We start from the raw sequence: 11,897 nt of genomic DNA on the forward strand, positions 1-11,897 counted from the left end.
GTTCATGAAAGGCTACTCAGTTATAACTATTTAATCCTAATTGAGATGCTTTTCAATTCCTTGATCTTGGCAAAAGAAGGATTGGAAACTCGTTTCAAATCTAGAAAGGCCACTGTGAGCTGCATGAATAATGTTCTTTGTTCTAGTACCTTAGTAAATAGACTGCACAAACATGATCTGTACTTTTGGTTCTACTAGTAATGTGAACACTGATTTTGAGTATCGTGCTTGTTTGTCTCTTGATGATTTTTTACAATGGCATTTATATGTAGGTCATGTGAATGTTAATAAATTGCATTGTATGGTCAATGATAGTTTGGTCCCAAAGTTGCAAAATGATTTGGGTGTATATTAGAATATTGTTTGTCTGGTAAAAGGACAAGGTTGCCCTTTGGTAAAGGGAAAAGAGTTGAATTTTTTTTTTTAAAGTCACCGCATTCATTGGTGAATTCTAGATTTGGCTATATTTATCTAATTGCTAGAAAATATGAAACTTTGGATAAGTTTAAAGAATTTTAAATTGAGGTTGAAAATCAGCTAGGTAGAACTATAAATATTTTGAAATCAAATAGAGGTGGAGAGCATACCTCTAATTTGTTTAATGGATTTTGTAAATCAAATGGAATACTTCATCAATTTACTTTGTCATATACTCCTTAGCAAAATAGAGTTGTTGAGAGGAAATGAACTTTGTTAGATATGGTGAGGTCTATGTTAAAATACTCAATGTTAGGAACCCAATTTTTGGATGAGGAACTAGATACTACTATGTACAATTGTAATTAAGTTTTATGTGAAACCACTAAGGCTACACCTTATAATTTATGAACTGAAAAAAAGCCTAGACTTAAGTCACCTTAGGGTTTGGGGATCAAAGGCGCATGTGAAGGTATCAACTCAAAATAGAGGCAAACTTCATCTTAAAAAAATAAAATGTAATTTTATTCAGTATAGTAATCATTCGAGAGGCGATTTCAATTTGGTGTCCATTACTCTAATGGGTTAGTGGGGGTACTTGCAAGTCATGATGCATATTTTTTAGAAGAGGATCTTGACCCAAGAAACCCAGTCAAGAGAGTTGAGCTACTTGAAATTCCATGGCTAAAAGAGTCTTCGATTGAACAAAAAGAAATAACTGAAACCCCTAAACAAATTGATTCAATCACTTGTATTTTTAGAGATAGAAGACCTCCTTCAAAATTGATAGATTACTATGTAATTATGGGTGATGCAAATGAAATAAGTGAGCAAACCCTTGTGGATATCCCTCAAACTTATGAACTAGCATTACAGTCTTAGGACTCAACTAAATTGTTAAAATCTATTCAAGAAGAGTTAAGAGTCTATGGACAAGATAAAGTGCAAGAGTTAGAACAACTTCTTGAGGGTAGACAACCAATAGGGTGTAAATGGTGTTGAAGAAGATTCAAGTTATGAAGTAGCATAGCTTATAATTACTAAGTATTTTAGAGCTATTTATTCACTATCATTTGACCCCCTTGAACCAAATATATTATTATAAATAAGAGTGATTAGAGAGGGCTCAAGGAACAATTCGAGCTGCTCTCCCTTGCCCTAATTTTCTCCTTTTCTCTCACACGTTTAACCTCCTCTCTTCACACCTTATTTTCTATATTCTTCTTCTTCTTTCCTTCGATCTTAAACTTTTTAAGCATGAAACCCTAGGATCTAATATGGTATTAGAGCAAAGATTCTAGGATTTCTATCAAACTGCTACAAAGTCAAACAAATAGGCTTGTAAGGGCGTCCACTTGCAACCAATGGAGGAAGCAAGTTGCTGGAAAAAAAATTCCAGTGAGGCTCTTGATCAATTAAGGTTCATATGTCTTCTTTATTTTGTGTTTTTAGTCCTTTATAATCCCAACTTCGTGCCTCCATGCCTCCTCATTGGACATCCAAATCAGGTATTATTTTTCTCTCATAAGAAATCGTTTTTGATTCAACTCAAAATGAACTCACATTGGGATAGTTTATATCTTTTTTCCAAAAGTTCTCTCCTTGATGCCAAAAATTCACTTCAATATTTTCAAAAATTTCTCTTTCATGCTAATAGTGATTGTATTGAAGTTATAATTCACTCTTCAAAAACATGGAACCCTAAGTTAGGGTTTGTTATTAATGATTGCAAGAAAAGTTCTGTCTTAGTTGTTCTAAATCCCACTTTCTAATATAGTTTTTTTTTGTGGAAATCTTTAGACTAATCTATTTGATTCAGGTTCTTAACCAGCCAAGCTTTGATTATTCTTTGGTTCATGCATGTCATGCATGTATTATATGCTTAAGTGTTGATTTCATAAGTTTTGCATAAGTGCAATTTCAGCACTTTAGCGTTTCTACCTTAACTTGTTGGTTCCCTTGTAATTTGATAACATAAGTTGTATTCATTCTTCACTCTCTTGATTATTAAAAATATTCTTTTTTGGTTGGTTTAAGTATGAAAATATTCCTAATAAGTGTTCTCCTTCATCTGCTGATTTCAACAAACATGATATTTTATAGAATCACTACTATCCCACTTAGGGTTTAAGTAATTAACCATCAATAATCACAATCTGTCAAACATTTTTTTTAACTACAAGAGACTTTGTTGGACACTTAACACAACTATCTATTAATGAAGATGATCTTTCCTATCTAAAGTGGTTGAAGGAAGATACTTAAGTTACAAACTGGATGATAAATTGTATGGAATATTCGGTTGCTAATAATTTTCTTCATTAAAATGTCTGGGAGACTTGTTTTAAATTGTATTCCACTCTTGACTATCTTCAAAAGATTTATGATATTTCTCAAGAAATGTATATGAGAAGCAAAACGACAATTTTTATGAGTACTTTGCTAGATTCTGAGGTTTTCTACCACTGTGCAAAGTTGCTCAGTCATATTCAATTGATATTGCAACTCAAGAGAAGCCCTTGTTTATGTCATCTTCCTTGCCAACTTGAAGGCCTATCTTGATGTTGCCAAATCTCAAGAACTTAGCTCTTCATCTAGACCTTCTTTTGATGATGTTTGTGTTGTCATGCTTAGGTTTCCTACCAAAGGATCCACATCTCTACCAGATCAATTAGAAAATCCTGCCATATTCTCTTAAGGAAGGGGGAGAAACAAGTTTTGATAGAAGACGAGGAAGAGGAGGTAGATATAGTAGCAAAGGTAGAGGAAGAAGTAGTGGCGACTATACTTTTAACTCAAATTCTAGTCAGAATAGGAAGTATACTTTTTGTACCCTAAACAACCATGTGGTAGAAAAGTGTTGGAATTTACATGGAAAATAGATTTTTTCAAGGCTAAAGCCTCAATTTCTACCACATAAACCATTAAAGAAGTATCTTCTTACTCTTCTAAAGGGGAGATGGTTCTCATAGAGGAGGATTATGATCTTTTACAGAAGCCCAAAACCCTAATGGCAGCTCCTGAAAGTGATCCAATAACTATTGTTTCTACTACTATACATTGTCCTTTATTTCATGTTCCAATGTTTTACCTTGGATCATTGATTCTGGAGCCTTCAAACATCTTTAAGGTAAAATTGGAAACTTATTTTCTATGTTTTCTTGTGCTATGCTAATTTGTATCTATTGCATATGGGTCCTAAAACAAAGTTTAGGGTATTGGTACTTCTATTATAGCCTCTTCTCTATCACTTTTTAATGTTTTATTTGTTTCACAATTTCCATTCAGTCTTATGTCTGTTGGCTAATTGACCAAGAAACTTAACTATCTTGTAACCTTCTTGTTAAATTCTATGATTTCATGCAACAAGAATTTAGGGGAAGAAGAAGGAGAAAGAAGGAGGAAAGGAAAGAAGGGAGTTTAGGAGAGAAGGTTAGGCACATGATGCGAAAACAAGAGATAGAGAAACTGAGAAAAATTGAGCACGAATTTTGTGCCCACCCCCTTAGCTTGATACTAATAGTTTTACGGTAGAAACCTAAGTACATGAGTAAAAAAAACAACATAAATTCTTTTATAATTTTGTTGATTTCTAGGACCAACACATAAACACAAAATATCTAAAGAGAAGGAGAGAAGAGAGGAACTCTAGCTCTTGGTGGAGAGAAGAGAAGAAACCAAAGAAGAAGAAAAAGAGAAAAAGAGAGAGAGGTGTAAGGATAAATTTGAGACAATAGGAAGAGGCTTGAATTCTCTACCCCATGCCTTTAGGTTGTATTTATAGTTGTGGGAAGGTATTTATAATGGCTATAATGCCCTTAGGGTTCCATGCTTCAAAAGTAAAAACACATAAGAGGACATACACCAACTTGCGTAATTATAATTATATTCCATCACTATGCAAATTCTCCTTATTCACTAGCCATGCCACCCCTACACACATGGGTGTCCTTAAATAATCCCCCTCAAATTGGTGTTTGAAACTTCACTTTGTAAATAATCTCGGTAAAAAAACTTGTGTGCTTGAAAAAAAAAATTGGCTGCCTTGCTTTGATTCATCTTGATCTTCCCTTTACATTGATATTTTAGTCAAATAACCACAACATGTGGACTTCTTCTTCTCAAATGATAGCAACACCCATATTTCAAATAGGAAGGAGATGCAACTACTATAGCACTCAACTTCCAATCTCACTTCTTACACTTAAAGAAAATAAGAAGAGGACGTACATCAAATCAATAGACTAATGAACGTGATAAGACTTGATTCAGCTTGTAAAATTATCATGGTAGATTTTGCCACCAACCTCATCCTTCATACTCCTTCTATTCTCCCCCTTAAGCAATGAGGTAATGGTAGTGATCCCAACTGAAACAAAAAAATAAAAATAGTTGTAGTAATTATCTCCTCCATCAAGGTGTCCCAAGGATAAGTACTCAATTGGGTACAAACTCTCAAAAAGTAAAAAACATGGTGATAAAGTAGGAGTCGAAACCAACCTCAAAGGATTTCGAACAAAATAGTGAGGATAATCACTGATGTGGATAATGCATGTCACTCAAAAGACAGAGATAAAAATCTAAAGGGTACTAATAAAATTATCAATGGACTTTAAAAACACCCATATATAAAAATGAGGACCAACCAAAGCAAAGCACCAAGGGGTTGGCCAAAGAGACTAAATGAGAGTAAAAAAATGATGGTAGGAGGTAGGCAACTGAGTAAGAGGGTAATGGGTAGATTGAGGGAAGAAAAAATAACCACCACTGTAATAAGAAGGAGAATGTAATGGTAGAACTGAATTAACTTAACAAATTTGTCTAAGTGTGTCTTTTGGGGGGCGACCAAGTTTGACTCAAGAAGAACATAAAAAATAATTCCTCTATGAACATGATGATTGAGGAAACTTAAAAAAAAATCAATAAGAAAGTTTTGAGATTGAACATGATAAAGGAAACTTTCCAAACATAGACTCCTCATATAAGGCAATTAAGTTTTTTCACAACTTGATCAATTTGGAAAGAAAATATTCAAGAGAAAAATTATGAAATATGGGAGATTTAGGTTACTAATATTTTGAATTTAGAACAAGGAAACAAGACTTTATAATTCACAATTTCAGACTTTGTTAAAAAGGAAACTAAACTCTTATAGGGAAAGACTTCTCTTAAGGTAACTAATGTAATGTGAGATCAAACAAAAAAATTAACAAAGTAAAAATACTCAAGTTGGTAAAATCTTGACTAGAGTTTGAAAACATAGGAAACCTAACCAACATTAGCAACTCAAAAGTGACACAAAAAATTGGGCTTAAATTCCGATTTGCCTATCTAACAGGATACCAACATGATCTTTGATTCTTCCAATGTGGATATCTCTCTCTAAAATGATCGGATTGAGAAACAGTTTATTGGGATAGAAAGTATACTCACATAGATTTCTTTTGAGATATAGTTTTTAATATAAATTCTTAGTCATGCTGGTACAAACCATTCAAAAAGTTGAGGTTTTGTGCTGCTCCGCTGCTTCAGATGTCAATTTCTCTTTCTATAAATACCTGATTTCAAATATTCCTTTTGAGTTGGAAACTAGACTCAAAGGTATTTCCAAAAGAATATAATTTTTTACATGAATCATACGTTAAGAGAGTGAAACTTCTAATGAAAAATTGTAAAGGGAAAAAAGAGAAACTTCATTTTTTTTCTTTTACTTTTTCTTCTTCTTTTTCTTCTTCTTCTTCTTTCTCCCTTTTTCCTCCATATTCTTCTCCTTTTCCATCTTCGATCTTTGCCCAATCTGATACCATGTGGATTTATAGGGCTAACACATAAACACAAAAGAACTCAAGTGAAGGAGAGAAGAGAGGAACTCTAGCTCTTGGGGGAGAGGAGAGAAGAAACCAAGGGAGAGAAAGAAGAGGAAAAAAGAGAGAGGTGTAAGGATGAATTAGAGATAAGAGGAAGAGAATTGAATGCTCTACCCCATGCCTTGAGGTTGTATTTATAGTTGTGGAAAAATGTTTACAATAACTATAATGCCCTTAGGGCTGCTTGCTTCAAAAAGAAAAACTCATAAGAGGACATACACCAACTTGCATAATTACAATTTTATGCCATATCTATGAAATTTCCCCTTCTTTACTAGCCATGTCACCCCTACACACAAGGGTGTATTTTAACAAATTGCAACTCAAACCACTAACCAACTTAATTACAATAGATGGTACTCATACTACTTCAACACTCCCCCTCAAGTTGGTGCAAAAGCATCAAATATCCCCAGTCTGGCACATGTAGTTGAGAGGGAGCTTGTAGGAATAGCTTTTGTGAAAATATCTGCTAACTAGTTCTTGGAAGGAACATATTACATGGTATGACACCTGTTGCAATTTTTCTCGAACAAAATGGTGGTCAATTTCGATGTGCTAGTTTTTTTCAGGAAAAATTGTATTGGTTGCAATGTGAATGGTTGTCTAGTTTGTCACAATGGAGTTGCATAGGCTTAGTTGTTTGAAACCCAAACTTTGTCATCAAGGATTTTAGCCATACTTACACATGAGCCATGGCCTTGGTTACGCTTTGGCACTTGACCTAGCCACAACATTCTATTTTTGCTTCTCCACGTGACTAAATTGCCTCCCATGGTTGTCCAATAATCGAAAGTTGATTTTATATCATTGGGAGAGCCAATTCAATCTGCATATGCAAAACCCTCAATATTATGTCTATGAAATTTATATAATAACCCTTGATTTGGATTTTTTTTTAAGATATCAAAGTACTCTCTTTAGTGCTATCCAATGAAACGGGGTTGATGCATTGATTGACTGATGACACTCCCAAAATAAGATATATCAAATCTTTTGATTGTGGGGTAAATTAATTTTCAAGCAAACGTTGGAACTATCTAACATCAATTGTATCCCTAGATTTAACATACAATTAACTGTTTGGTTCCATTGGTGTATCAATGACCTTACATCTAAGCATTTTGTTTCTTTTAATAAATTGAGAACATACTAGCTTTGAGATAAGATAATGCTATGACTAGATTGCAAAACTTCTATACCTAGGAAATAATTGAGGAATCCTAGGTCTTTGGTTTGAAATTAATTATTTAAGTCCATTTTTTTCTTCTAAATACCCTCAGTATCACTCTCACTAATAATAGTATCGTCAACATAAATAGCCATAAGAATTATACCTTTTTGCATATATTTTTTTAAATACAGAGTGATCAATTTCACATCATGTGAACCCAAGGTGAATAATCACAATAGTAAATTTGTTAAACCAAGCACAAGGGGATTGTTTTAAGCAATAAATAACCTTATTTAGGTGACACACCCTCTACCCCTCAACCACGTAACCTGGTGGTTGGCACATGTAGACCTCTTCTGTTAGGTCACCATTGAGAAATATATTTTTAACATCCAACTGATATATAACCCATTTAGAATTAACTGCTAAAGAAACAAGAAATAGTACGGAATTCATCTTGATGATTGAAGAAAATGTCTCATCATAATCAATACCATAAGACTTGGTGTAGCTTTTTGCAACAAGTCTAGCTTTATAGCTAGCCATGGTGTTGTCGGGTTTATATTTAAGGGTAAACACCCTTTTATCACCCATTGCCCTTTTAGTTGATTGAAGAGAAATAAAATCCAAAGTATTGTTGTTATACATGGCTTGGATCTCCACATCCATGGCAACCTTCAATCTTGGATCAAATAGTGCATCATCATACATATTAGGAAAAGAGGAGGGTGACATTGCAACCAAGAATGAAACACAAGGTTCTTTATGGAGGGCAATTGATTTGGTGTCATATAGTGGGCCAAAAATAATAGGAAATGATAAAGGAAAGTGTACCTCAGAAGCATCAGGAGACTTCACAAATGAGTGGTTGGTCAGAGGAGTGAGAGTAGTCTCTGATGTCAAAGGTGACTCCCCATTTTCTTGCACTTGGTCATCCAATGTAACAACTAGCCTGGGCATCCCTACAGTAGGTGTAAAACCTAGAGGAGAACTAGAGGAAAAATATGGTTTATCTTCAAAAAATGTTATATCGGGAGAGACAAGGGCCCTTTTGAGACTAGGCGAATAACACAAATAACCTTTTGTGATTTTTTAGTATCCAAGGAAAATATACTTGAGAGCCATGGGGTTAAACTTGCTTTAGTGAGGACCCAAATTATGAACAGACAAAACATACCCAAATACTCAAGGAGGTAATGGGAAAGTAAACGAATCATGCAATAACTTGGAGAATGGTGTACTCTCATGTAATACACTAGAAGTCATGTGATTTATTAAAAAGACATACAATAACAATTGCATATGACCAATAGAATTGAGGGACATTTATGGACAACACGAGTGTCTATGCAGCCTTCAAGATGCTTGTTATTCCTTTATGAGATACTATTCTGTTGTGGTGTATATACATAGGAAAATTGATGGATAATGTCTTGTTGGCACCAATTCTAAAACTGAGAGGAAAAATATTTTTTTGCATTATCAAACCTAAATATCTAAAATTTCTTTTGAAACAGTGTCCCAACCATAGCACAAAAAAATATAGATAATAAACAGTTCAAATCTATTTTGCATCAAATATAACCAAGTAACCTTTGTATTATCATCCACAAAAGTCACAAAATACTTAGACTGTGAAATATTCAAAATATTAACAGGTCTCCACACATCTAAATGAATCAAAGAGAAAAGACTAGATGATATATTGTTTTTGCTTGGGCTGAAACATAGCACATTGATGCTTCCCAATCTCACAAAACTCACAAGATAACTGAGAAACAAGTTTTGACGAGGAAACTAATAATTTCAAACTTGACAAGGAGGGATGGCCCAACTTGTTGTGCCATTGTATGGCTTCTTTATTTTTTGTTGCTACAACTATAAGAATTATTGGATCCATAAAGTAGAGACCTCTTCTCTTGTGGTCGTTGCCAATCACCTACTTTGTCTTGATATCCTGAAATACACAACAAGGAAAAAAGATAACAAAGCAATTAAGCTTTTTTGTTAACTAGCTAATAGACATGAGACTAAGCAAGAATTGAGATACAAATAAAACATTAGAAAATGAAATAAATGGAGATAAAGTGGATGTACCAGTATCCTAAACTTTAGTTTGGGACCCAACTGTACTAGATACATATTGGTTCATAGTACAAGGGATCAAGGAAGATATGTTATCTATTGTACCAGTAAGATGTTCAAAGTGACAAGAGTCAATGATCCAGGATGAAGGACTAGAACATGAAACAAATGAGAATGTACCAGTAGTAGCAACTGTAGCTATAGTGGCACTTGGAGGGGGAACCATTTGGTTCTTAAATTTCTGAAATAAGTCATACTCATCTTCTATAAGAACAATCTTTCCTTTAGGATGATCAAAGGTAACACTTTGTAGGGCTATTGTGGTAGTAGTTGAGGCTTGATTAGCCTTGAAAAACTCTGATTTACCATGTAAATTTTAATATTTGTCAACCAAATGATCGTTTAAACCATAGAAAGTACACTTTCTGCTTTGAGTAAAGTTTGGGGAGTTGGAAGTGGGTCCATCCACAATTCTTCCCCTCCCTCCACCATAAGATTTTCCTCCTCTTCTTCTTCTTCCTCTTCCTCTTCCTCTTCCATAGATTTTGTTCCCCCTTCCTTGGAAGAACATTGTTGAATTTTGTACTTGTTCTTTTTGAGTTGAGGACCTCTTAATTGGTCCTAAATATGGTAGCATGCACATTATTAAAAGAAGATCTGACTATAGAACTGAATATCTGTGACTTCGCAACATCCAAGTAAGGCTCATATGGTTGAGACCAAATCTTCTCTTTGTTTTTCTTGAGTTACAATATCTGTTGAGAAAGGTTGAGCAACCTTCCACTCCTATAATAGACCTCTAAATCTGGCAAAGTATTTATGAAGGTTGTCTTTATGCTTTGTCAAGCACATCTGTTGAATTATATCATAAATCTTTTGAAGACTGCCTGGAGTAGAACATATTTCAATACATGTTTCCAAATGAACAACATTATTTGCAACTTGTTCTTCCATGTTGTTTATTAGCTATTTGATAACTAAAATATCTTCCCTCAACTACTTATGATAGGAAGGTTCATCAATAAGTGGTTGGTTTAATGTCCAACAAAGTCTCTGGTCATAAAAAAAATGTTTGACAAACTAAGACAATGATAAGTAGTTACTTAAACCCTCGAGAGAAATTGTAGTGATTCTCAAGGGATCATGCCTGTTGAAATCAACATGTGAAAGAAGAAGAATTTCTTGAGATTTCTGACATGCTAGATCAATTACAAACACTCTATTTTTTAATTAACTCAAGAGATTAGCAAGGTAAACACACAATTTTAAAATTAGAATCATCACAAGTTTACAAGGTATAGCTGAATAGATATAGAATAACTCTATAAAAAATATGACTTCATATATGAACTAAACATGCAAAATTCGAAATTGAATCAATTCTAGCAATTAAAATTTGTATCAATTCTGAAAAATTGATGATTAACCCATAAAAATAACATGCTAAAGGTGGGATTGAAGGCTGACTTAAACAAACACTTTTCCTTCAACAATTAACTTCAAACCTTACTATAAGGTTTCATTGATTTGAAAGACAAACTTTGCATTGAATAAGGAGAGATTTAATCTAAAATAAAAAAGAAATTTTCAAAATTAAATGCCTGAATTTTTTTGCATCAAGTTCATGACTATACAATTGAGACATACGAACATATGAAAAAAATCGGAATTCAGCCATACACGACTAGGGTTTAGGGTTAAACATTGAATCAATGTTGAAAATTTGATAATTTGTTCATGAAAACATCACACTTAAATGTGGGATAGAAGGCTGATTTAAAAAAACACTTTTCCTTCAACAATTAATTTCCAACCCTAGTTTAGGGTTTCATTGACTTAAAAGCTAAAGTTTGCATTGAATAAGAGGAGATTTAATCCAAAATTAAAAGGATTTTTTTTGAAATTAAATGCCTGAATTTTTGGCATCAAATTCTTGGCTACACAATTGAGATATAAGAACTTACAAAAAAAATCAGAATTCAGCCATACATGACTAGGGTTTGGGGTTAAACATTGAATCAATGATGAAAAATTGATGATTAGCCCATGAAAACAACACACTTAAAGGTGGGATTGAAGGCTAACTTAAACAAACACTTTTCCTTCAACAATTAACTTTAAACCCTACTTTAGGGTTTCATTGATTTGAAAGCTAAACTTTGCATTGAATAAGGGGAGATTTAATCTAGAATTAAAAGGGAATTTTTGAAATTATATGACTGAATTTTTTACATCAAATTTATGGCTAAATAATTGAGATATAAGAACTTACAAAAAAAGGGAATTCTACCATACATGATTATGAAGAGGCTCGTTTTTCACCAAATCATGGAAGTTGAAGTTAAAACAAAATT

The 11,897-nt window shown here is 33.5% G+C and overlaps 1 pseudogene; it reads right to left on the minus strand.

The window, feature by feature from the left end:
* Positions 1 to 8,418, minus strand: part of LOC137963070 (ubiquitin receptor RAD23d-like) — a 14,289-nt pseudogene extending 5,871 nt beyond the window's left edge.
* Positions 8,419 to 11,897: the final 3,479 nt, after the last annotated feature.

This window comes from Aristolochia californica, unplaced genomic scaffold (genome assembly GCF_029961685.1).
Source record: "Aristolochia californica isolate CCGP_79_NKW_82.1479 unplaced genomic scaffold, dmAriCali1.0.hap1 SCAF_4, whole genome shotgun sequence".
In the NCBI taxonomy this organism is placed as follows: domain Eukaryota; kingdom Viridiplantae; phylum Streptophyta; class Magnoliopsida; order Piperales; family Aristolochiaceae; genus Aristolochia; species Aristolochia californica.